The following is a 25,556-nucleotide window of genomic DNA, read 5'->3' on the forward strand; positions in this document are numbered from 1 at the left end:
GACTTAAAAAATGTCTGAGTTCATTTCAAATGGAAGGACAACATTATACCTAACACAGAAGAAAACAAAATTCAGTTTTGACTTTCTGCCCTATGTCCACCTAAAGTTATATATCTCTCATTCACAAATATTTAGAAATCGCCTACTTGGTGGTTGACTCTGTGCTTAGTGCTAAGAACTGGTCGTGTTACAGGTGCTGTGGGTGCATGTCTGCACTGGCTTCAAGAGGAGGGAGCAGGCCCAGTGGGGCCCAGCGGGCCTTCCCGAAGAAGCAATGCTTTAGCTGAAGTTTAATACATTAATTGGTGGTCCCAGGATGCAGTTGGGAAGGTGGGATGATTCGGCCTGCTGGGGTGTGTGTCGGGGGTGGTTGTCACAGTGTGGTGAGAGAAGTCCTGGAAAAGCGTTGGTATCAAGCAAGTAGCATCCCTTTATGACTGACGAAAGGAGAGCCGCAGAGAGCAGGAGCAGTGAAGTAGAAGGCAAGACACAGCGGCAGTGTCTCACCCCACCTTCATCACTACACAAGGGGAAGTTGGGCTAAGAATAAATTTGTTTTGGTTCCAGGATGAAACTCAAGAGATACAGAAGAAACTGAAAGCGATACTTTTGGCAGAGGGATAGGCTAAGAGGGTTTTCAGTGTGTGTGTGTGTGTGTGTGTGTGTGTGTGTGTGTGTGTGTGTGTGTTGCTTGTTCAAAAAATATAAAGAAGGCATAGCATTAAAAGTGGGAGGCATACACTGATTATGGAAGCCGGGCATTGCTCTTTCTGTGTCTCAGAAGTTACTGCTATTACTTTAGCCACTTAACTGGCTAGAACAGTTTTGAAAGGCCAAGATCATGGGTTTAGATTTGAGACTTGGTCAAAAGGTAACTTTCCTAGTCCTTATCGTAGAGTACATGCTCCCAGCTTTTGCCCAGCTGTTTGGGGTGCACATGCTCACCTGTGAGGGCAACAGCACAGCATGCAGGCAGAACTGCGCAGCTCAGTAACCACTCGACTTCCCAGCCAGGGCCTCACTCCGATTCCATCATTCAGTTTCACTAAACTTTCATGTTCGCATTTCATTTAGTTGAATGAACCAGTTTTGTTGTATTTCAGATACTCTGATTGCATGGTCAACCCTTTTCAGTTTTTGTAGGTGAACGGTAAAGCTGTCAAAACCAGATCTGCTGAAAACCAGAACATTCAGTGTCATCTGTGGCAGAGAGGATTGTCAGAAATTTCTGGGGCAGGAAGGGAAATTTAAGAAGGAAGCTGGGGAAGCTAGGTCCTCATGGCTTTGGTTTTTCTGATGGTCCAGGAGAAGAGCCTTCTGGAGAATTTACGGGGAACAATAAGCAGGAAGCATGAGGAATGAGGAGGGAACTGACCAAGAATTGGTGAGAGTATGGGGTGGCCCAAAGGGCATGGTCAGAGTTGGCGATGAAGGCTGTCACAGCAAAGTCTTTATGTACTCTGAGAACCAAGCTTTTTTCATATATATGTTTTGCAAATATTTTTCCCATACTGTGGGTTGTTTTTTTCACTGTCTTGATGGTCTCATTTGTGGCACACATTTTTAATTTGGAGGAAGACCAGTTTATCTTGATTTGTCTTCTTTCACCTATGCTTATGTTGTTATAGCTATGAAACCATTGTTGAATCCAGACTTACTCTTACATATTATTCTAAGAGTTTTTTAATATTAGCTCTCTTATGTTTTGGTCTTTGTTCCGTTTCGTGTTAGTTTTTATATAGGGTGTGAGGTAAGGGTCCAACTTCATTTATTTGCATGTGAATATCCAGTTTTCCCAGCACCATTTGTTTAAAAAAAAAAAGTTATTTCCCCTATTGAATGGGTTTGGCACCCTTGTTGAAAATCAGTGGGTCATAAATGGGAGGATTTATTTCTGGATTCTCTATTCCATTGGTCTGTATGTCTCTCCTTATGTCTGTACCACACTGTCTTGATTACTGTAGCTCTGTTGTAGGCTTTAAAATCAGGAAGTGTGAGCTCTCCAACTTTGTTCTTTTTTTCAAAATTGTTTTGGTATTTTGGGCCCCTTTTGGTATATTGGGTCCATTTTATTCGATGGTATAATGATATATGCATTTCCATGTGAATTTTAGGATCATCTTAGCAATGCTCCTTATCTCTTTCTCCTAATACTGTACCTTTCTTGGGTTAAAATCAGTTAAATTTGGACAGTGCTCCCCAGAGTCTCCCCAGCAGCTGCTCTGACTGAGCAGAGAACCTGTAGGACATCTTGGGCACTTAGTCTGAAATGGTCCACGAAGCACCCCCAAAATGTTTAAGTTTCTGAAATTTCTGGTTTTGTTGTAAAAAGCTATTTGAATTTAGTTTTCTGTCTCATGACTATTACAGTTAAGTACAAAAATGTTTAACTTTTTTTTTTTTTTTTTTTGAGATGGAGTCTTGCTGTATCACCTAGACTGGAGTGCAGTGGACCATTCTCGACTCACTACAACCTCCGCCTCCCAGGTTCAAGCGATTCTTGTGTCTCGCTTCCTGAGTAGCTGGAATTACAGGCGTGTGTCAACACACCCAGCTAATTTTTGTATTTTTAGTAGAGACAGGGTTTCGCCATGTTGGCCAGGCTAGTCTTGAACTCTTGACCTGAAGTGATCTTCTGGCCTTGGCCCTCCAAAGTGCTGGGATTACAGGCATGAGCTACCACGCCTCACCTTGTTTAACATTTTAACTGCATGGAAAACTGATATTCTAGGATATATATTGTGTTTATCCTGTGGCTTTACGCACCCTCCAGAATGCATACTCCAGCATAAAAGGCCAAGTTAGGGAGAAACCTGCCTGTTGGAGTTCTTGAAAAGTTGTTTCCTTAAACTGTCTGCCCTCTCGCCTCTCCAGACCACAGCCTGCTGAGCAGAACTAAAGGGCAGAGACAACACTGATCTGCTGCTGTCTTCGCTGGGCAGGATGGCCTCACCTGACCCACAGCTGTTGCTTTCTCTCACAAAGCTGCTGATTCTTAAAATAGATTTGGGTCTTGTCAATCTTGGCCGTCAAAAAGATTGAACTTTTACAGGATGAAACCATTTTTTTCCTAAATTATCTTGTTTTGGGAAATCAGTTCTTGGCCATAAGTGCAGGCTCAGGTATGCTAAGGAGGGCACCCCAGACACCTGTGCTGCTCCGTGACAGGACTTACCTGTCAAAGGCAAAGATAAGGGTCATGTCATGAGTTTTCCATTAAGCTAAATTTATTCAATGTACAGGATTATCTTTCATTCTGAAATTGTCTTGTTCCCCGTAACCTCATATTGGAAATGAGAGATTGTCTTTTTGGTATTAAAATATCTTTTCTGTTAGGATCTTTTTTCACTGATCTTATTTGTATGTCAGGAGGATAACCCAGTGTCAGTCCTCAGGATTCTTTGTGAAATATTTCTAGTCTGTGAAATCCTAACTCCAGAATTTCAATTTAGACCACAAATCCCAGATTCTTACCTTGTTTACATTTGCAGTTACCACATAATATTTCAAATGATTTAAGTAACGTGAAAGCCCATTTTTTTATTCCTTTCATATGAAATGTCCAGAATAGGCAAATCCATAGAGACAGAAGGCAGATTAGAGGTTGCCAGGAGCTGTGGGGAGGGAGGAATGGGGAGTAATTACTTACAGGGCACGGGGAGTTCTTCTGGGGTAATGAAAAAGTTTTGAAACTAGACAGAGGGGCAATTGCACAACATTGTAAATGCACCACATACCCCTGAAGTGTGCTTAAAATGGTTCATTGTATGCTATGTGAATTTTTAATTTTTTTGAAAAGCCCATTTTATTCAGTGGTATAATGATATATAAAAGACTGGAAGGTGTAGGGGGAGTGTTGTATTCAGATGATAGACATCGAGGCAAGCACACTCTGTGTGCACACACAACTACATATACACTCTGTGTGCTTGTGCACACACACAACTACATATACACAAAGAACATACCTGTTATTTCTAAGTATGATCATTAGACGTTGATTAGGTAAATAAGCTTTCTGCTTTGGGACAGGCAGAAAGATTTAACACTTAACTGAAATTCAAAGATACTTTTTTTGTTTTTTAGACAGGGTCTCACTCTGCCTCCCAGGCTGGAGTGCAGTGGCACAATCTCAGCTCACTGCAGCCATCACCTCCTGGGTTCAAGCGATTCTCTTGCCTCAGCCTCCTGAGTAGCTGAGACTACAGGCTAATTTTTTGTATTTTTAGAAGGGACGGGGTTTCACAGTGCTGGCCAGGCTGTTCTAGAATTCCTGGCCTCAAGTGATTCACGTGCCTCATCTTCTCAAAGTGCTGGGAGTACAGGCATGAGCCACGGTGCCCAGCCTCAAAAGATACTCTTTTTTTTTCTTTTGATACGGAATTTCAATCGTGTGATCGCAGCTCGCTGCAACCTCCGCCTCCTGAGTTCAAGCGATTCAGCCTCCCAAGTAACTGGGATTACAGGCATGCATCACCGTGCCCAGCTAATTTTGTATTTTTAGTTGAGACAGAGTTTCTCCATGTTGGTCAAGCTGGTCTTGAACTCCTGACCTCAGATGATCTGCCTGCCTTGGCTTCCCAAAGTGCTGGGATTACAGACATGAGCTACCATATCCAGTCTTAAAAGATATTCTTTGTCTTACCTCAGAAACTATGTTTTTCAGCCTTTCACATTGGAAAGCTGAAGTTGTGCAAATATCTTCAGTATAAATCTGAATTGTGTTTTTCTCTTACTGCTGAGTCTGGTTGCTGTGTTCCTGGTATTTAGTGGAACTCTGGCCAACATAGGCCAAGGTAGTTAGTGGGGTTCCATCTGTAAACCTTGAAATAAGAGCATGAAGGGGACTTGCCTTCCCCTTCTCCATTCCTCCAAGAAAGAGAAAGGAAAGGAGGAGAAAAGAAAAACACCGTATATTATTTTTAAGTTTGTGAGAATCCTTATTATGAGTTCTCAATACAACATTTTTTAACACTTTTCTCTCCCTCTTGCTTCCTTCATTTCCTGATTTCATTGATAGCTCTTACTAGGCAAGGAAGCCAAGCAGAAGGAAACCTACATCAGGGAAGTGCTGGGCTAGGGGGTCTCACCTAGACTTGGGGTTCTGGGCAGCCTGAACACAGGTTTCTTAGTTTCCTGAAGTAATTGAGCTTACTGCCTTAACTTCAGTGAAAATCCTGACTGTGCTTTACTTTTAACTGAACATTTGGACCTCTTATAATATTCCGTAAGGTTGGATATTTTTTTGAGGAAGATGATTTTTCCTCTTAACCTTGCCTCTGTGTTTGTATGTTTTGCCAGTTTTTGGACAGTTTTCCATGCACGAATCCTGATCACGGTGGGAGCAGGCAGCATGAGGTGCCCCCGATCAGGCAGCCTGAGGTGCCCCGATCATGCAGCGTGAGGTGCCCCCGAACAGACAGCGTGAGGTGCCCCCAATCAGGCAGCGTGAGGTGTCCCCGATCAGGCAGCGTGAGGTGCCCCCGAACAGACAGCGTGAGGTGCCCCCGAACAGACAGCGTGAGGTGCCCCCGATCAGGCAGCGTGAGGTGTCCCCGATCAGGCAGCGTGAGGTGCCCCCGATCAGGCAGCGTGAGGTGCCCCCGATCAGGCAGCGTGAGGTGCCCCCGATCAGGCAGCGTGAGGTGCCCCGATCAGGCAGCGTGAGGTGCCCCCGAACAGGCAGCGTGAGGTGCCCCCGAACAGGCAGCGTGAGGTGCCCCCGATCAGGCAGCGTGAGGTGCCCCCGATCAGACAGCGTGAGGTGCCCCCGATCAGGCAGCGTGAGGTGCCCCCGATCAGGCAGCGTGAGGTGCCCCCGATCAGGCAGCGTGAGGTGCCCCCGATCAGGCAGCGTGAGGTGCCCCCGATCAGGCAGCGTGAGGTGCCTCCGATCAGGCAGCGTGAGGTGCCCCGATCAGACAGCGTGAGGTGCCCCCGATCAGACAGCGTGAGGTGCCCCCGATCAGACAGCGTGAGGTGCCCCCGATCACGCAGCGTGAGGTGCCCCCGGTCAGGCAGCGTGAGGTGCCCCCGGTCAGGCAGCGTGAGGTGCCCCCGAACAGTGTGAGGTGCTCCCAATCAGACAACGTGAGGCGCCCCCGATCAGACAGCGTGAGGTGCCCCCGATCAGGCAACGTGAGGTGCCCCCGAACAGTGTGAGGTGCTCCCAATCAGACAGCGTGAGGTGCCCCCGATCAGGCAGTGTGAGGTGCCCCCGATCAGGCAGTGTGAGGTGCCCCGATCAGACAGCGTGAGGTGCCCCCGAACAGACAGCGTGAGGTGTCCCCGATCAGGCAGCGTGAGGTGCCCCCGAACAGACAGCGTGAGGTGCCCCCGAACAGACAGCGTGAGGTGCCCCCGAACAGACAGCGTGAGGTGCCCCCGAACAGACAGCGTGAGGTGCCCCCGATCAGGCAGCGTGAGGTGCCCCCGATCAGGCAGCGTGAGGTGCCCCCGATCAGGCAGCGTGAGGTGCCCCGATCAGGCAGCGTGAGGTGCCCCCGAACAGGCAGCGTGAGGTGCCCCCGAACAGGCAGCGTGAGGTGCCCCCGATCAGGCAGCGTGAGGTGCCCCCGAACAGGCAGCGTGAGGTGCCCCCGATCAGGCAGCGTGAGGTGCCCCCGATCAGGCAGCGTGAGGTGCCCCCGATCAGGCAGCGTGAGGTGCCCCCGATCAGGCAGCGTGAGGTGCCTCCGATCAGGCAGCGTGAGGTGCCCCGATCAGACAGCGTGAGGTGCCCCCGATCAGACAGCGTGAGGTGCCCCCGATCAGACAGCGTGAGGTGCCCCCGATCACGCAGCGTGAGGTGCCCCCGGTCAGGCAGCGTGAGGTGCCCCCGAACAGTGTGAGGTGCTCCCAATCAGACAACGTGAGGCGCCCCCGATCAGACAGCGTGAGGTGCCCCCGATCAGGCAACGTGAGGTGCCCCCGAACAGTGTGAGGTGCTCCCAATCAGACAGCGTGAGGTGCCCCCGATCAGGCAGTGTGAGGTGCCCCCGATCAGGCAGTGTGAGGTGCCCCGATCAGACAGCGTGAGGTGCCCCCGATCAGGCAGCGTGAGGTGCCCCCGAACAGTGTGAGGTGCTCCCAATCAGACAGCGTGAGGTGCCCCCGATCAGGCAGTGTGAGGTGCCCCCGATCAGGCAGTGTGAGGTGCCCCGATCAGGCAGCGTGAGGTGCCCCCGGTCAGGCAGCGTGAGGTGCCCCCGAACAGTGTGAGGTGCTCCCAATCAGACAACGTGAGGTGCCCCCGATCAGACAGCGTGAGGTGCCCCCGATCAGGCAGTGTGAGGTGCCCCGATCAGGCAGCGTGAGGTGCCCCCGATCAGGCAACGTGAGGTGCCCCCGAACAGTGTGAGGTGCTCCCAATCAGACAGCGTGAGGTGCCCCCGATCAGGCAGTGTGAGGTGCCCCCGATCAGGCAGTGTGAGGTACCCCGATCAGACAGCGTGAGGTGCCCCCGATCAGGCAGCGTGAGGTGCCCCCGGTCAGGCAGCGTGAGGTGCCCCCGAACAGTGTGAGGTGCTCCCGATCAGACAACGTGAGGCGCCCCCGATCAGACAGCGTGAGGTGCCCCCAATCAGGCAGCGTGAGGTGCCCTGGTCAGGCAGCGTGAGGTGCCCCCGATCAGGCAACGTGAGGTGCCCCCGATCAGGCAGCGTGAGGTGCCCCCGAACAGACAGCGTGAGGTGCCCCCGAACAGTGTGAGGTGCTCCCAATCAGACAGCGTGAGGTGCTCCCAATCAGACAGTGTGAGGTGCTCCCATTCAGACAGCGTGAGATGCTCCCAATCAGACAGCGTGAGGTGCTCCGATCAGACATCCAGCTCCACATTGGTGGCCTTCCTGTCCCCAGGTCATCCTTACGTGGTACCTTCAGATTGAGTGTCTTCAAAGGTGCTGCTTAGCCTTACCTTGGTTATTCTGTTGCGGGTCGCATTTTTCTTTTCTGAAGTATTGAAATGTTACTCCTAGGGACCGAACACTTGTTTTAGTGTCCATAGTGGCAAAAAAAAAAAAGTTTTCAAAAATTGTTTCTATTTGGTTCTTTTTGACCCAAGTTGTTGTTTAGCTTTCTTGCCTTATAAGAGCCAGAAACAAGATCAGGACATGAATGGTATTTTCTGAACCCTCAGAGTGTGTGAAATAACATTTTCATAAAGAAAAGCATCTATATTCAAGGTAGATCTTACTTAGATAGCTTTATGCCTCAAAGAAAAACAGAAATATGTTTCCCAGAAATGCCAAATTCTTCTCCCATTCGTGTTTTAAGACTGAAATATGTTCTAATCCATTGGAGAGTGAGAATTTCCAAGTTCATTAATTTGGGTTCCCGTTACCAACTCATATTTTACAGCCCATGTAAAGTTTTATTTCAGTGAAGCCCTTTGTTTTCACAAGTAGAACTTGGGAACTCTATACTGCTGTCTCCAAACAAGACACGGGGTTTCACTTACGTGAACAAAGGATGATCCATTCAGAACTGTAAACAGATGCTACATTGTCCCCTTGGTAGTTGTGACCCGATTCAGTCCTGCTTTGAGGCTGACGACAGCCAAGTGTTGGCCCAAATCAGCATAAATCAGAGCAACAGCAAATCCACCCAAGGCGGGGCCCCGGATTGGACGTGCTTTGGACAGCAGGTCCACAGCCTGCACCTGCATGAATCCTGAGGCCGGCTTCTGTCTCTGCTTTAAGCACTCATCCTAAAGTGTATCTGGACCATTTTAAGTACCATTCCAGCAGTGGTACTTAGTTACAATTAACATGTCATTCTACTAAAAGAAACCTGCAGTTTGGGTTGCAAAGATACTTGAGTATAAAGATGTAAATAGAAAATTCACTTTCATCCAGCAAGGAATACAGAGAAGCAGCAAGAGAGCCTGCCTGCTCTCAGGGAGCTTGCAGTCTAAGAGAACATAATATGTATGATTTAAAGTAAAATGGAGGTATTGCTAAAGGGGTGAGAGGATGCAAAGATTACCTTCAGTTAGAGTGATAAGTAAGTTGCCATCATGGCAGCATTCACAGGTATTGTAAGTTTCTTCATTCAGCAAACACTTCCAAGCACTTTTGTGTCTAATCCTGTCACAGCTGGTGGAAAATTATACACTAACAACCTACATGCAAATGACAACATCGTGTGGCATGTGCAGGGCTGCCAGCTATGCAGGGACATTAATAGAGCCCGGCGGAAGGGCACCTCACTCCGCACTTGGGGAGAAAAGAGATGTGTTGAGTTTTGGTTTTTTATTTTTGCTGGTTTTACCATCAATGAAATCTGATCCTTCTTAATATGTTATCTGTGATATGTTGGCATAGATATCTTAAAGTATAAAACATGCTTATATTTATATATGACATTATGTTTATTTTTGGATACATCCAGAAAAGAATTTGATGAGGCTTAAACTATTAAAACATATGCAAGAGTATATTAGAGGAAACCAAATAACTAGAAGCCAGTTAGGAGGACCAGGTCAGCTTCTGAATGGAGCTATTCAACAGTTGCAGAAAATTTTTTACACTACGAATGGGTCAATGGGCATAGCATCTTTTTAAGCTTTCTTCTAGTGTGTGGTACTAAAACCATTGCAGATGCATAAGGGTAGATGCTTATCATCCTGTTTGAGTTGTAAGGTGGGACACAACTCCTTATCATAGTACATTTCTTACATAAGTAAAAGAATTACAATTGACCCTTGAACGTCACAAGTTTGAACTGCACAGGTCCACTTATATGTGGATTTTTTTCAACCAAACGCAGATCGCAAATGCACAAGATTTGAGACCTGTGTATACAGAAGGCCAACTTTTCATGCACGGGTTCTGCAGGCTGACTGTGGGACTTGGATTTGCATGGATTTGGGTAAGCATGGTGGTCCTAGAACCAATCCCCCACATGGACGGCTGTGGTCTGTTAGTTACATTGGCTTTAAAGTTGAGTTTAACTTGTCCAAAGACATTCTTATTTAAGTAGCAGTATTACGATACAGATTTGAAGGCAAAACTTAAAAGAATCAATGGATATCCTGGAATCCGTGGACAGATTCTAATCCTGGGCTTCTAAATAGTATTGCATTTATAGAACCAAAGACTAGCAGGGGATTAGCAAAGGCTGAGAGCAATTGGTCTGTCTGTCCTCATAATGAAAAGGAACAGAACAGAACAGAGGTCAAGTGATTTTCTGGCCCCTCATTCAGAATAATCATTGGAGGTTTGTTGAGCAGTAATAGTCAACATAGAAATCTACAACTTAGGTCAAATAGAAGACTTCTTGTTATTTTCTTTCTTCATACTGTGAGATAGCCCAGGATTCCTCCAAGTGTGGTGAGTGCACACCACTGCTTATGGCAGTTCTTTTTTTTTTTTTTTTTTTTTTTTGAGACGGAGTTTCGCTCTTGATACCCAGGCTGGAGCGCAATGGCGCGATCTCGGCTCACCGCAACCTCCGCCTCCTGGGTTCAGGCAATTCTCCTGCCTCAGCCTCCTGAGTAGCTGGGATTACAGTCACGCGCCACCGTGTCCAGCTAATTTTTTGTATTAGTAGAGACGGGGTTTCACCATGTTGACCAGGATGGTCTCGATCTCTTGACCTCGTGATCCACAAAGTGGATCACGGCCTCCCAAAGTGCAGGGATTACAGGCTTGAGCCACCGCGCCCGGCCATGGCAGTTCTTTTAAGTGATTCAGAGTTGAATATTATTTTACTTTAATAATTATATATTGATGAATGTGAAAATATATAATTAGCACATCAAATCCATGGTTTCTTGGGTTATTATTGCTTAGGACACAGCTTAATAGAAAGTGTATCCATAAAACAAAGTACCAAGTAAATAACAGCATGACTGTACACAGATTAGTGAAGATCTTGAAGGTGTCCATGCAGGACTGAAGTATGGGAAACCCCATGGTGGGCGACTCTGGGTTCCACCTGAGGACTCTGTTCCGAATACACCTTCCTGTCTCTTTCTTGGGTTATAAGCAGTGGAGACGCACTCGGGCTTGCACAAATGAAGACAAGTGTTTTAAGACAGTCACGGAGGGACTCCACACAGAGGAGCGGGGGTAGCCGGACTGTGCAGCCAGAAGGGTCCAGACTCCAGCAGCGTGAGTGACCCCTCTGTGTCCTCGTCCACGCCACCATGCCCAGTCTCCGTGTGTCATGCGCCTTCTTTCCTGCACTTGACCACGTAATTTCTCTGCATACTTTTTTGCTTTTGCTCAGTGACATAACACAGTTAGCAGTTGGGGAACGTCAAGCAAGTATTTAACTGTTGAGTAACTGTTCTTCGTTTGTAAAATGGGAATGATAATAGTTTTTCTCTCACAGGACGGCTGTGGATAGTCAGGGATGGGGTGTGAACACTTGGCACAGCATCTGAAACGTGCTGGAATCCATTGTGTCCACACTGGCACTGATTAAATCCGCCTGATTCTTCCCATCTCTCCATATTCAGTTCCATCTAGTGAAAAGTCATCGGTAGCTTCAGTTTTCAGGAGAAAAACTTTGACTTGGCCAAAACGTTTCCCTTGATCAAGTTGTTTACCCTTGCTCCAAGCTGCCCTGGAGTGTGGTCCAGGCATGGAAAAACACGGGAGCCCAAGTGCGCCCCTCGGCCAGCTGTGGCCAGAGGCCCCGGGTGCTGCTGTTCAGATGGCCGGTGTCAGGGTTTCCGTTTGAGATGGAGCTTCCCAGCCATTCTGGTAATGAGGAGTCTTCCCTGATATGCGTTGGCCAGCTGTCTGATCTGTCAGATGTTTGAAGATGATAGGGTTACCAAAGAGTCCTAGACTCTCTATGTTTGGCAGAAGTTGTTAGAACAGTTGCCTAAAATGATTGATTTGATGTATGGTTTGATCATGCTTCAGAAACCACCACCTTGGGCGAACCTTTGTTCTTAATTTTGCCTTCATTTTTGGCTCTCATCATCTGGCCCCAGTGGCAGGCCCCCTTGTGGTTTGGTAAAGGATGCATTTCGCTGGGTTCTGTTTTGAGAGGACACAGTATGAGGGAGCACAGATCTGAGCTTGTAGTCAGTTCACTGTTCCAAAACTGTTTTCTCAAGGCATTATGGTAAGACCCAGGTGACCTGAAATTCCCTAACATGACTAAAGGTTTTCACTTCCTACCTTTATTGAATCAAAGGGGTATTTTGGTTGTCACCCAGGCTGAAGTACAGTGGCATGATCTCAGCTCACTATGACTTCCGCCTCCCAGGTTCAAGTGATTCTACAGCCTCCCATGTAGTTAGGATTACAGGCACCCACCACCACGCTCGGCTAATTTTGGTATTTTTGTAGAGACAGGGTTTCACCATGTTGGTCACACTGTTCTCAAACTCCTGACCTCAAGTGATCCACCCGCCTCGGCCTTACAAGCGTGAGTCACCGCACCCAGCCTGAATCAAAGTTTGAACATTGTCTCTTCCTCTGGGTGGCAAACGTGTCCAGTCAGGACAGAGTATATCCCGTGTGAAGAGTCACCCTGAGGATTTGAGCAGGAGGTGGAACTCCGGACCCTTGTCTGCAGAACTGGTGGGACCTTGATCCTGTCTGGTTCTCCTGTCCGCATACGCAGGCCAGTGAGGTGCCGAGGTCACAGCAGTGACAGCAGCACTGAGGGCCGGCTTCAGGAGGACACTCTTCAGGCCAAACAAAAAGTCTTCTCAAAAAAATGGAGCTAAAGATGGTCCCTTGATGTGGCGTCTCAGTGCGGCTGCTGAAGTATCTCACAGGCCACCAGAAAGGTAATCTGAGGAGGCATTTTCCTCTTCTGATTAGGCGGCTGTTCCAGCAGAAATGGCTCAAGGAGAAATTCTCCTCCCAGACTCAGTGTCTGCTAGGTGAAACTTCACTGGCGCATTGCCAGCTCTGGCGTCCAAATCTCTTTAAATTATGAGGTCATAGAATGCATGCTTAAAGTCCCAGCCCTGTCAAGTTGCTCAGGGACATTCATACTGAGGATTTATTAAGATATTAATTTGGTTATCAGGAGTCTGGATGGGGATGAGAGGAGTGAATCTTTATTACATGCTGGGAAAATCAGAATCAGCCCTCTAATTGACTACCACTATTTCCTGTCCCAAGATGACTTTGCCAAAAAGCTGTGAGAAAAAGTCCTCAGATCTCAAAGCTTCACTTGGTTAGTGAGCCTGTGACTGCAGAGCCTCGGGAAAGTTGGAAGGTCTGGCTAGACTTCTGCTCTGCTCTCCCTACTTGCCAGGGGCTTGGAGAAGTGTTTCGTTTTGTTGACTTTTTAGGAGTATATTCAAAGCACGTTCACAGTAAGAAAAAAATATTCAGCCTGTGTCTTTAGGGACAGGGAGTCTCTGATTCCAGCACAGCTGACTGCCCAGCAACCCCAGAACTGGAAGGCTGGGCCCCAGGCTGCTCCTCACGGTCAGGGGAGCGTGGGCTGCTCAGCGGGGGCCAGCTAAGGAAGCAAAGTCAGGGTGCTGTCCTGTGGCTGGGGAGTGGGCTGGGATAAGGGAAGCCCGGGGTGGGGCATTGGCACGGAGCTGGGAGATGATTTACAGCAAGGAGCTGGCATGGCCGGAACTGCCCAGTGACTTCTGCCCGGGAGCACAGTTTACAGTAAGCTGAGTGGTCAGGAGAGCTCAGGAGAGGGGAGTGTTGATGATTCAGGTGTTTGGTTGGTGATCATGTTATCAAGACGGACTTGCAGTGAAGGGCGTGTCCCAGACGTTTGTTCAGAGGGCTCCTTCCCACTTCCCACCTTCTCGTCTGTAACCGGCTAATGGGAAACCTGGCCCATGTCAGATTTATATCAGGAACCACCGATTTCTATTCACAGGCTTTTCCCATTGAGGAATTTAAAGATCTTAGAGGTAATATTTTTGTTAAGACATCAGAGGTCTACCGGGAGACAGACACAGTCTTCATCTTGACCAGGAATGGTGAGACAACCCTTCTCCCTGTAAGGGACAAGTAGCATGTGTGGGACCACCCACCCACACAGCTGTCCCCTCACAGGGTGCCTCTTGTTCTTGCAGGTCACCAGGTGCTCTGAGCTGCCCTGCCTGGGCTCGGGCACCAGCACTGTCCCATCTGAGCTGTCGCCTTGACCTTTCTGTAGGCCTCTGTCCTTGTCTGTGTAATGGGATGATGGGAGCCCCTCTGTGCTTTCAACTTAAGAGAAATAGTGGGCTGAGAAAAGTTATGGTAATACCGGCATGTAGAAAATACCCAGTAATGATGAACTATTCCTTAAAAGAATTAAAAGTGAACATAGTAGGAAAAATTGATAAGATAAAATACAATGGGAAATTAAATTTTTTTAATTATTTAAGGAAATTTCTCAATCCACAAGCAATAAATAAGAAACTTCGATTTCCTAGCAGCTGAAAGATGTTTTTGCAATTGAGGCTATGAAGCTGGGCAGAGTTTCAGCTGAGCTGAGGTTGGAAGTCCCTGACCTTCAGCTGTGGCCGCCTGGGGAGAGGCAGGAAGAGCAAAGCCATGCTCAGGCTAGACCCTAGCAGCACCCAAAGCGTGGACGGAGCCGCCAGCCTTTGCTCCCCTGCCCTCCTTTCTTACTCCCGACCTGCCAACCTTAGCCTAAAATCAGAGCTACTAGGATCACACACACTGTTGTAGCTGGTTTTTTATTGTAAATGAGTCATTCTGTTATTTTGGAAACTTGTGTCTCATGCCAGGATCTGCAGATAGTTCTTTTTCAAAAAACTGTTTAGACAAAATAAATTTCTTTAAATATAATATCTGTAAATGCCTGGGGTGATGTGTGCATTTTTCTAGGCTAGCAAAGCTTAACGATTATTTCCGTAATTTCAGTTACATTTACCTTTATATATGCGTTACTGTAAATAACAAACAAACATGGATTTTCTAACTTTGGCTTTAAATCCTAAGAAGTGATAGGTAATAATAAAAAGAGTATTAAAAAGAAATAGAGAGTAAAGGTGTACATCAGGCAGATGCAGAAGAAGAGCAGGGGTCATGACATTCACGCTGGGCAAAGCTAAATCGTGAAGACAGCAGTGATCAGTGACGCAGGATTACCCATCACGCTACCGCAGTCCGTAGGATGACGTAACTACCGTGAACTTGTGTGGCCTGCAAGACTGAACATTGAAACATGTAAAGCAAAAACTGTAGGGAATTAATGGCAAAGTTGGTGAGTGTAGTGCTGGTGGAGGACGCACCTGGGCTTCTTGGCCTTGTACAGGTCATGGAGTAGACATAAGCTGCTATTACTGTGAGCCAGAAGAGACTTTCAGGTTCAGTGGCTGGAAAACAAATGTTCCTGGTATAGGTTTTTAAACTTAATATATAATAGTTTGCAGAGAAAACCAATGTGATTTCCAAAAATTTGAAATAATTAGAAACCTTATTCTCACATGATAATACAATAAAAGTAGAAATAAACACACAGGTGGAAACCAGGCATCCCTGGGAGTCCCTTCATCACTCAAGCAAAACTTCCATGGAGGCAAGGACTGTAGGTTGTGTTGAAAGCTTTATCTTTGACCTCTAGAATACTAACACTAAGTAGACTCTGAACAAATATTGTTAAATGAATAAGAGCTAATAATCATCATAACTATGCTGAAAGCACTATTCTAAGCATGGTGCATTTACTGTCTCACTCAGTCCTCACAGTCCTCGTTTAAGGGCGGTGCTCTCCTCACCCCCGTTCCACAGATGGGGGAATGCAAAGCGTGGGCTCCAGAAATGGCTCCAGAATTGACAGCTGGCAAGTAGGAGACTGAGATTCAGGCTGGGCTGTCGGGCTTGGCTGTGGTCTCATGTACAGAACCACCATGGCGTCCAAATGAATGAAAAAATGAGATAAGGTAATTGGCTTACAGAGTTAATGTGTAAAGATTGTTATTAAATAAGAATGAAACGAAATGATTTAAACACTAAAGAGGTAGGAAAGAACCAAAGTAAATCGAAGAATTACTGTGTTCTTTAAAGACAAAAGCAGAAATGAATCAACTAAGAAAAGGAGAGAATGAAACCCAGGAGCTGGTTTTGGAAGGGGGCAGACGGCGGGTGAAGTGGGGAGAGTCAAGACAAGTAGATAGATCTGGAGCCAGTGCGGTAGAAGAACGGAGAAGATCATAGTGTGTAGTAAGTAGTCATCGTCAAAGGAAGGTAAATACAAGCGCCTCATAAATCTGAAGATGGCGTTTGGTGAAACTCAGTTGCCATTCCTGGTTTGTAGTTTGCTTGCTTATTTGTTAACTTTTTGAAATAATTTCAAAAGTATGGAAAAGCCGCAAGAATGATATACAGAATTTCATCAAAACTTCACCTGTTTGTCAACATTTGGCCACATTTGCTGCACGTGTCTCTCATATACTGTATATGTTGTAATGTGCAGGGGTCTTACCAGCCGCCCCTCCTTTATCTTCAGGCCCCTGGACTCACCTCTTGTCCCCCTCGCCCCAGGAGGCTGTGAAAAGCAAAGCACTGGGTCTCCCAGGCACGTGAGCCAGAAAGGAGGAGCCCCGGGGAAGGAGGAGGCAGCCCCTGGCACACAGCCCATCCCTTGGGGTTTGTGCTGTCCTTTCTTCTTGGTTATTTAAATCTTCACCATTTGGGCCAGGTGTGATGGCTTACGCCTGTAATCCCAGCACTCTGGGCAGCCAAGGCAGGCGGATCACTTGAGGTCAGGAGTTTGAGACCAGCCTGGCCAACATGGTAAAACCCTGTATCTACTAAAAATACAAAAATTAGCCGGGTGTGATGGCACATGCCTGTAATTCCAGCTACTCAGGAGACTGAGGCAGGAGACTCGCTTAACCTTGTGAGGCAGAGGTTGCAGTGAGCCAAAATTGTGCCACTGTACTCCAGCCTGGTGACAGAGCAAGAGTCTGTCTCAAATTAAAAAAAAAAAAAAAAAAAGATCGGGCATGGTGTCTCACACCTGTAATCCCAACACTTTGGGAGGCTGAGGCGGGTGGATCATCTGAGGCCAGGAGGTCTAGACCAGCCTGTCTAACATGGTGAAACCCCATCTCTACTAAAAATACAGAATTACCTGGGCATGGTGGCACATGACTGTAATCTCAGCTACTCAGGCAGCTGAGGCAGGAGAATCACTTGAACCCGGGAGGCAGAGGTTGTAGTGAGCCAAGATCATGCCATTGCACTCCAGCCTGGGCAACAAGGGCAAAACTCCATCTCAAAAAAAAAAAAAAACTTCACTATTTTACAAGTTTGCTGATACCTCTAAATCAGATTTTTTAATATTTTCTCAAACCTTTCTTGTTGCCCAGTGTGCATGTTGGCTGTGTCCTATCCGGCCATTACCAAAGCAGAGTCCCTGGTAATACAGAACACTTATTTCCAGGGCCGGGCATGGTAGGTCATGCCTGTAATCCCAGCACTTTGGGAGGCCGAGGTGGGTGAATTACCTGAGCTCAGGAGTTCAAGACCAGCCTGGCCAACATGGTGAAACCCCATCTCTACTAAAAAAATACAAAAACTTAGCTGGGCATAATGGATGCTCCTGTAATCCCAGCTACTCAGGAGGCTGTGGCAGGAGAATCACTTGAACCCAGGAGGCAGACATTGCAGTGAGCCGAGATCACGCCACTGCACTTCAGCCTGGACAACAGAGTGAGACTCTGTCTCAAAAAAAAAAAAAAAAAAGGACTTCCAGTCCTCTTCTTGCCCATCTGTGCCCCTATTCCACTGGCACCTGTGGGGACACCCTGACCTGAGCCCATGAGGCTTCACCAGTGCACACCCAGTTGCTTTCCCGCCTGCCCTCCAGCCCCATGATCCCATGTCCTGGAAAGTGTAAACTCTTTACAAAATTCACTGTCTTTTTAGTGCAGTTTTAGAAGAGAGTAGACTCAGATAAATGTATTCCATACTCCATCTGTAATCATAAATTAAAGTATTATTTGTGATGTAATATTTTTTAAGGAACACTGTGAGAACCCTGATTGGATTTATTGAATCGTAGCACACATGTCAAGTGAAATTTCAAACAGTTGACAGTGATATTTGTTGGCGTATGAGACATCCTGGACTCGGGGGTGTGGGTAGAGAACAGAGGAGCCCATGAAGCTTGGCTGTCAGTGGTTCATTCGTCTGCACACACCAGAGGTGCCAGCAGTGTTATCTCTGGGTTGGCCTTTTCTGTGTAGTTTGGATTTTTTTTCCATTTTACAGTGAGCATGTATTTTTCTGAAAACAAATTTCTTCAAAAATAAGTTACACATGTTTACATATCACATCAACCATCGAATACTAAGTTGTTTCATGTAAAGACCAGCGGTCACCTGTACACAGAGCAAAGATTTCATTTATAGGAGCAAGCCCCGGGTTTCTTCCTGGTCCTTCTTGTAGTGCCCACCTGGTACGTTATTTTCCTAGATTAAAAAGCATATATATCACATTATTCTCTTCTCTATTCCTGTTTAGAGACCCTGTTGTATTTTCATTTTTTCCCCTCTCTGGGATTTGCTGCTGGCACTCAAGGTCCTGAAAGAAGCATTCTCTCATAGTCTCAGAAGAGCCAGAAAAAAAAAACCTCATTTTTCAATGTGGAAACTGAGGCCCAAAAAGGTCAACAGCTGGTCGCAGCTGGTTAATAGTGGCGTCTCCTGCCTTCTTAGTCTGCTTGCTACTTTCTGGTTTTTATCTTCTTACCTATGTGAGCTTCTAGCACCACCTGCTACCCCCACCCCCACCCCACCCCCGCCAAAAAAAAAGCTCTACTCCACCGGTCTTTTATAAGAGACTCCATCAAACTTTAAGGGAATTTTTTCGTTCAAATCTAGTTACAAATTGATAATACTGAGAACATTGTGAACTCACCAAACAGACTGGCTCCCCCATGGCCTAGTGGGCACGTCTCTAATAACCAGCTTTGGGGTTCATTCAGCCCCTTTTGACCAACACTGAGGTGGTTCCTATTGCAGTGCCCTGTTGCAGGATCAAGAACAGCAAAGCACGGTTGCTGCGCTGTTTCTCAGGGCATATGCATAATTGTGTTATGCGGAACCAGACGTTGTCAAATGGAGATTCTGCCTTTCATTTGGTACAAATTTAGCTGCTGAGTGCAGTACATTAGAGGCCTGCTTGGAAATGCCTGGAGAGGATGAAAATGTCACTTCCGTTGGTTGCTTCCGTTACCATCCGGAGAGTAACAGGATTGAGTTATAGATGCTGGTAAGTCACTTGACGCATGATTAACAAAAAACAAAAACAAGTAACATTTATTGAGGACATATTATATTTCAGGGATTTTTCTAAGGCACTGTCCACCACTTAATTCACATCAACCCCAGCAGAAACAGTTATTCCCATTTTCCAGTTGAGAAAACTGAGGCCCAAAGAGATCGTTTTCTGCCCAGGGTCAGTAAGGTAGTAAGAGGTGGATCTGGGATTCCAGCCCACAGGTTTCGGCTTCCTGTCCAGGTTCCTAACGCCTTTGTTTTACTGCTGCTTCCTGTCTTCGAGGCTTTACAGATAGTTGCTAAGTAAAGGATTCAAAGTTAGAAATGAAGGGGGCAGCTGTGCCTAATAGTGGCCTCAGAGTGCCACGCCATGAGTGTTAAGTTTTTAGTTTATAAAACTGGGACCATAAAGAACAAGTCTTAGGAAGTACTGTGTAAGAAAAGGAGAATGTAGAGGACTGCCTGCGGCGGCTTCCCCAAATGCCTCCACCTCTCAGATCACCAAACAGACCTGCAGCTCACATGGTTTGAGCTTCCTCATTGAAAGACATGGGGCCAGCTCATTCCGAGTCCAGACACTTTGACTCAGGTATCTCCGGGTGCCTGGCTCCCTGCTGAGTGGTTGGTCCTCACCGGAGGAGGTGGGGCGAGGGAAGGGGGTTGCCCACGGTTACTGTGGTGGTCTTTTTGAAACGAACCTACCAGTCGCAGACACAAAGAGCCGTAGAGAGTAAGGCGGAGGATCGCCCATGCTTCTGGGAGGCAGGAGAGGGAAACACCTGTCAAAGGGGACTCTTGGAGGCCAACTGGGGCAGTGGGGCCAGGTTAGGGAGCAGGGCTCCAGGGCCAGGTGGACAGCCAGGAGGCTGGAGTCATTCAGTCCCTCACAGGTCACCCAGGCTTCGTCTGGAAGGTGGGGAGCACCGCCTCCTTCAGAGACCGCTGAGCTCTCAGCTCCCGGTGGAGCATCTTGGCACCTGATTTCTAGTGCCTCCTCTTCCGGCTCCTGTGGAGAGTCCAGCTCTTCTTCCCAGGCGCAGGGACAGCTCTCGGAGGCCCCGGGGAGCCCTCACTGTGCCTACCAGTTCCCCCCACCAAACCCTGCTGTGTCAAGAAAACAGAAATCCAGTGGCAGTGCAGACATGTGGGTAGAAAAGGGTCCACCGTCTGAACACTTACCCAAACACTAGAATGTTCCTCATTCCAATGAATAATAAAAATATCAAATCTTTAGGTGACATAGTCTTTGACAATGGAAAAATGAACCTTTTAGCTGGTAAACCTCTTGAATAACCTGCCAACTGTATTACAGTCGTGTTCTTAGGGAGTGTGATATGATGGGCCTTTGAGAAAATGGTCAAAAGCCAAGGTTTCCAGGTGCAGCCTGCCCCCTCGAGTTCCCCTTGAAACGGGAGGAGAGGGCAGGAGCGCCCGTGGGCCTCAGTGGCTGCGTTGCTTGTTGCTTTGCTTTCCTGGTGATCGGCCACTGGAGCATCCCGAGGAAAGGGGAGTGAGCGGTAAACTGGGGTTCGGCCCCAGTCGGGGTGCTCTGCGGGCACTCATCAGTGTCCCCACCCAGGTGTCCTGGTGACAGGCATGAGGGTATTGTACTGGGGAGCTGTGTGTCACCGATGATGGCCATCCAAGGGGTGCCTGCTTATCTTCTATCCCAGAATCATCCTCCAGGTCATGGGTCTGTGTCCAGCCCTCCCCAGGTGGGGTCAGTGGCCTGAGAGCAGCGTGCTGTGGTGCCTGCTCACACCTGGCACAGGTAGACTGGCCTCAGCTCGGGAGGGCATGGATGGGAGTGATGTGCCTTTTTTTTTAACTTTATTAAAATACTGAGTTTTATTCTGCATGTATTTCTTATCTCCCCACCATCTCCATGTCTGACCACTACTACTCTGTCCTATCCTAACATTCCATACGTATTTAAAACCAAGCAGAGTGGAGTTGCATCTTTAATAAGTAAACAGGCATTTTGGGCTGGGCGCAGTGGCTCACACCTGTAATCCCAGCACTTTGGTAGGCAAGGGTGGAAAGATAGATTGAGCCCAGGAGTTCAAGACCAACCTGGGCAACATAGCAAGACTCTGTCTTCTACAAAAAATATTAAAAGTAGCCAGGAGTGGTGGCATGTGCCTGTGGTTCTAGCCAATTGCGAGAAGGGAAGATCGCTTGAGCCCAGGAAGTTGAGGCTACAGTGAGCTGTGATCACCACTGTGACCACTGCACTCCCACCTGGGTGACAGAGCAAGACCCTGACTAAAATAAATTGGCATTTTGGACAACATATTCTTGACAGTGGAACCTGGACAGCATTTATCAAACATAGTAGGGACAGTTCTCATTCTGCATTATAAAAAGGACTGCCAGATATCAACTGTTAGAGAAATGAAATAAGATGGAGAATTTTTAACTGTTTATTTTCTTAGAGACTTCCTGCCCTGCCAGAGATTTTGAATAGCCCCCTAGTCAGTCATCCAGAAGCCATTCACTAATGGATTAACTTGGCTTCCACTTTGGAAAGAGAACCACGTGTTGCTATACTTGGTTGCATTTTTGCTTTAATGTCTTCTACAGAACTAGATTCTCCTGGTGTTTTAGGAGTTTTTTCCTATTTTTTGAAGGATTCTTGACCTTTTCTTGACATTGGTGACTTGGAGTCTTCCATTCTGGTTTGATTTTTGTGCATGATTGGCTAGAGTATCTCATGTAGATTTCTTCACTGGAAATTTGTCCTGTTTCCTCCTCATCTTCATCATCATCATCTTCGGCAGCAGTAAACTTCCCTTTTTTCTGTGAAACCTTGCTGCCTCCTCCAGGGGGAGATCGCTTTCCAGACACACTGAAGAGTGTCATATCCTCCTGTCTCTCTGACTGCATTGCATCTTCCTCCCCAGCTACTAAGTGCCGTCCATTGATAGGCACGGGCCCTGAACCACACCTCACCACAAGGCCACAGGTGGTGGTGTTTCAGAGCCCAAGGGAAGCCCTTGGCTGTACAGACATTTTCAAAGTCATCAGTGGTACTTTAACTGGACTATCTTCATCGTTCATTGCCCCTGCTTCAACAATGCACAATTGATCCTTTGCACCAGCCCCTACGACCAAAGACAACTGGTGCTCATTTTCATCATTATCCACCTTAAAGTGATCATCTCTGTCAGCCTTTAGTTCACAACCAAAAAGCTTGTTCTGGGACCTCAGGGGGCTCACGTCCATGTCCATCAAATCTCCCATGGGGTGATGGCACACACGTGGGTGGGAGAGAAGACAGATGGAGGTAAACTGCTCCAGAGAACAGCCGCACAGAACACAGTCACACCAGGCTTCTCAGTGTGTTTATTGTATCCAAGAAACTCATTAAAATCCTTCTCTTTATTATCACTTGAGACAGCAACATAACAAGCTGAAGAAATGTAGAAGTTTTTCAATTGCTTTGTGCTTTGGAATTTTTTCTTGCCCCTCCACACCGCGTATCCATCCATGGGTGGCACCTGCTACCCAACCTGAGGGGCACCCTAAGAGGAAAGTCTGTCTCACAGGGGGTACCCCCACAGCTCCAGTCAGTACTCTCAGCAGGAAGTAGGCTGCACCAGTGTGGAGATTGGAATTGTGGGCACCTGCGGTGGTGGTAGTGGCGATGGTGGTGGTAGCGGTGGTGGGGATGGTGGCGGTGATGGTGGCAGTGATGGCAATGGTGGTGGCGGTGGTGGTAGTGATGGTGGCAGTGATGGCAATGGTGCTGGTGGTGGTGGTGGTAGTGATGGTGGTGGTGGCAGCAGTGGTGGTGATGGTGGTAGTGATGGCAATGGTGGTAGTGATGGTGGTGGTGGCAGCAGTGGTGGTGATGGTGGTAGTGATGGCAATGGTGGTAGTGATGGTGGTGGTGGCAGCAGTGGTGGTGATGGTGGTAGTGATGGCAATGGTGGTAGTGATGGTGGTGGGGGTGGCAGCAGTGGTAATGATGGTGGTAGTGATGGCAATGGTGGTAGTGGTGGTGGTGGCAGCAGTGGTGATGATGGTGGTAGTGATGGCAATGGTGGTAGTGGTGGTGGTGGGGGTGGCAGCAGTGGTAGTGATGGTGGTAGTGATGGCAATGGTGGTAGTGGTGGTGGTGGTGGCAGCAGTGGTGGTGATGGTGGTAGTGATGGCAATGGTGGTAGTGGTGGTGGTGGTGGCAGCAGTGGTGGTGATGGTGGTAGTGATGGCAATGGTGGTAGTGGTGGTGGTGGTGGCAGCAGTGGTGGTGATGGTGGTAGTGATGGCAATGGTGGTAGTGGTGGTGGTGGTGGCAGCAGTGGTGGTGATGGTGGTAGCGATGGCAATGGTGGTAGTGGTGGTGGTGGTGGCAGCAGTGGTGGTGATGGTGGTAGCGATGGCAATGGTGGTAGTGGTGGTGGTGGTGGCAGCAGTGGTGGTGATGGTGGTAGTGATGGCAATGGTGGTAGTGGTGGTGGGGGTGGCAGCAGTGGTGGTGATGGTGGTAGTGATGGCAATGGTGGTAGTGATGGTGGTGGGGGTGGCGACAGTGGCGGCGGCATCAGTAGTTGACGTGATGCAGTTGTTGAGTGCCTGTCATTTTATAACACTGAGCTAAGGCTGGGGATGCAGCAGAGGCTAGGGGTTATAAGGATGGAAAGTGCCGTGTGTCCCTTTTCTCTGCATTCCTCTCCAAACAGCAGCCCCGATGATAACCATGAGGCCAAGTTCAGTGTCATGGACTGGGCAAGACAGAAAGCCCCCAGGGATGCTTGTCCAAGTCTCCAGGTAGGGCTGGAGCCACTCTCCTCCATGACAAACCCTGCTGACCTCTTGGAGACAGGAAGAGTGTGGGAAGTCGTTGCTGGCTGGTATCTCCAGTGCATCTTAACAGTGATGAGTTGATGGCCAGGTGAGGCAGAGACTGGAACCCAAAGTGGGTTACTACCAGGTAACTAATTGGAATCTTAGCGAGTGGAGCGGTGGGTATGTGACAAGTTCAGAGGCTGGCAGCTTGCGGGCGGGGCCAGAGCAGTCAGGCACTTGTTCCGCCTCACCTCCCCAGAGGTTGGACACACGTGCACACAGTCCTGATTTCATGGTTTCTGGTACGTGTCATGGTACCTGTGTTGTTCCGTGGCCCTGATCCCCAGGCTGCCTCTGTGAGGCTGGAGCTCCGAGAGCAGCCCAGGGCCCGGCAGGTCCTGGCACACAGGCCACGTGCTCGTTTGGTTGTGTCCCTCACTGACCCTCCCTGCTGCAAGCCCCGGACTGGACATCATGCAAAGGAAGAACCCAAGCTTCAGCAAGAGTTCAGGTCTAGAAAGAAGCACTTTAGCCTCCTCTGTCTGAGACATGGAGAAAGAAGTAGAGAACATAAAATAGAGACTGAAAAAAATGTATGTGTATTTTCAGTGTATCTTTTTCACACTTCCACACTGCTTTGTCTGCTGGTAAACATTGAAGGTTCTGGAATCAATTTCAAGATAGAATTGAAAAGATCTTATTACCTCTTTTCATCAAATGTTAAGAACTGTTACTTTTCCTGAGATGGTGCCTGCCTTTGTTCTTTGGGTGAATGAGCTACCGCATTGCGGGAGCTTCTGGTCACCAGGTGCAGTCGTATTATTAGTATTTGGCTTTCACCAGAAGTGCTAGTGGAAGTGGAAGATGAGGCGGTGTGGGCTCCACAAAGGGTGTTGAGCATTTAGTAATCAGTGCACTGAGTGTCTGTTCTCCCCAAGGCTTTCTAGAACCAGAGTTCTAAGTGGGGAATATGGCCTGTATCAGGAATAATGCTGTGCTGGATTTATATCTTCATCTCTAGGAGTTTGTTGAGCCTGTCTTAACCTTTCCCTGTTAAAAACCCGAATCTTCCAATTCAGCTAACACCATTGAATTCCTCTTATCACCTGCAGCCAGAGTGAAGGTTCGTTGTGAATGTCCATGTGTGTCCACAGGAGATTTTATAGCTGAGGAACCTGAGGCTTATAATAATTTCATGACTTTACCATGTTCTGATTTAGCAGAGTCTAGACCAGAAGTCAGTTTGCTCTTCCTTTACTGAAAAATTCACTGAAGAGCGTTTCTGAGGAAAGCAGCCTCTCCTGGCCTTTGCCTGTTTCAGCCTGATCCCTCCATTCAGGCGCCCCTCCACTCCATTCCACCCAACCCTTCCCCACTAATTCCCCACCAGTTCCCTGGTAGAGGCTGCCAGTCTTCATGGACAAAAAGCATGAATGAACTAGAATTTGGCTTCAACCACTGTTTTTAAAATGAAAAATATCTGCCTTATTAAATTATACTGTGAATTTCATGGAAAGTTGTGAGGAAAGTGAATAATACCGCTTTCTTCATATGCAAATAAAAGCAGGCTAACAATCAG

General features: G+C 47.7%; 1 protein-coding gene across 7 annotated transcripts in view; it reads left to right on the forward strand.

Moving 5' to 3' along the window:
- The window catches only part of PPP2R5C (protein phosphatase 2 regulatory subunit B'gamma), a 167,090-nt gene that overhangs the window by 58,848 nt on the left and 82,686 nt on the right, over positions 1-25,556 (forward strand). Inside the window, exon 1 of one of the 7 annotated variants that reach the window (XM_012471225.2) lies at positions 13,846-13,924. The exons of the other annotated variants lie outside the window; for them this stretch is intronic. The gene's annotated coding sequence lies outside the window, so the exon portion shown is untranslated. Of the gene's footprint in view, positions 1-13,845; positions 13,925-25,556 lie in introns of those variants that run through there. 7 annotated transcript variants of the gene reach the window in all.

This window comes from Aotus nancymaae, unplaced genomic scaffold (genome assembly GCF_030222135.1).
Source record: "Aotus nancymaae isolate 86718 unplaced genomic scaffold, 86718_ANA_hifiasm-v0.15.2.pri h1tg000011l, whole genome shotgun sequence".
NCBI classification, from domain to species: Eukaryota; Metazoa; Chordata; class Mammalia; order Primates; family Aotidae; genus Aotus; species Aotus nancymaae.